Genomic DNA, 1,500 nt, shown 5'->3' on the forward strand with positions numbered 1-1,500 from the left:
CAGAGCCCGGCCCCGCTGCCGGCCACCTCGCCGCCCGCCGCCGCGGCTGCCGCCTCCGCAACCCGGCCCATCGCCGCCACCCGCCGTGCGGCGCCTCCCTCCGCCGACCGCGTTGGCCACCATGCCCCGCCCCGCCGCCGGTTGCCCCAGCCGCCGCCGGCCGTAGCCGCCATGGTCCGCGCCGCCGCGCCATGGCCTCCGCGCCTCCTCCGCCTCCCTTCGCCGGGATCCGGCCAGATCCGGCGAGATCCGGCCCGGATCCGTCCTCCCCGACCTCTCCCCGCAGCTCCGGCGTCTTCCCCGTCAACTCCGGCGAGTTCTCCAACAAACCTCGGGATCCACGCCCGAAAACCCTAGATCTGCGAGGTTGCCCCGTTTTTCCACTCTCCCTGAAAAATCTTGCATTATATTGCCCTGTTCATCGCATCATAACTTCATGCATACCGCTCTGTTTCATGCGTGTAATATATCAAAATGTTCATTGAGAGATGGTCTACATTTCATTCCATTGTGCCATGTTCATTTGAGTTCATATTGATGCCCTAAGCATCGTTGCAAGAGTGCTATATGATGTTAACTGCTGTCTGTTAACAGAACTTGATGATTTCTCTTTTTCGTTGCATTTTGTGTGTGCATCCTATGAGCATGAGTCCTACATGTGTTTTGCACTACATCATGCCATATTTACAGAGGTGCAATCCATGTATTTTTGCGAGTCTTGTAGTGAGTGCATCAAGCTTGTTAAGTAGGGTACTTGCTGTTGCTGTTTTGCTAGACTGAATCTGTTATTTCGTGATGCTATGTAAACCTGCTGCTACAAGTCATTCTATGCATAATCTGGAGATGTTCACTAAGGATGTTTTGTTATACATGTCATGCTCTATCCATAAATGCCCCTGGTTGCATTTATAGACTGCTGTAGCTTGTTGTAATCTGGCTCCAAATTTGCTAAATAATATTGCTGTCAGCCTGTTAACATTAAGTTCAATGTTGCCATGTTTGTTGTTAGTGATCCAAGCATGCTATGAACTTGTTATTGCCATGCTTAGCTTAATAAACATGTCTTCTTACTGTTGGTTGCCTTGTCATGCCATGTATTGCTCTGTGGTGAGTGGTACAAGCTCACCAACATGCCTACTTATCGTTGTTCTTGCCATGTTTGAATCTGTCATATAACTTGCCATGTTTAAATGGGTGCCATCATATCTTCTGATCCTTTTTGGCTCCTGGTAAGTAAAGGACTTTTGTTCTATGCATTTAGTAGAATCATCCCATGCCTTTGTTTGCCATGATAAGTTCCTGTAACATGTTGTTTGATAGCTCTAAACATTGCAACCTGATGTTATTTCTACAAAGTCTGAAACTGTTATTATTTGCAATCTTGCCATGTCTTTTTGAGCATGTTATAGTGATTTCTAGAGATAGCTAAGTGTTCATGTTTTTTATGCTTTACATGTACATCATGACCATGCCTTTTGTTTTCATGTTGAGGTGTTGTAG

The sequence above is a fragment of the Triticum dicoccoides genome, chromosome 7B (assembly GCF_002162155.2).
Source record: "Triticum dicoccoides isolate Atlit2015 ecotype Zavitan chromosome 7B, WEW_v2.0, whole genome shotgun sequence".
NCBI classification, from domain to species: domain Eukaryota; kingdom Viridiplantae; phylum Streptophyta; class Magnoliopsida; order Poales; family Poaceae; genus Triticum; species Triticum dicoccoides.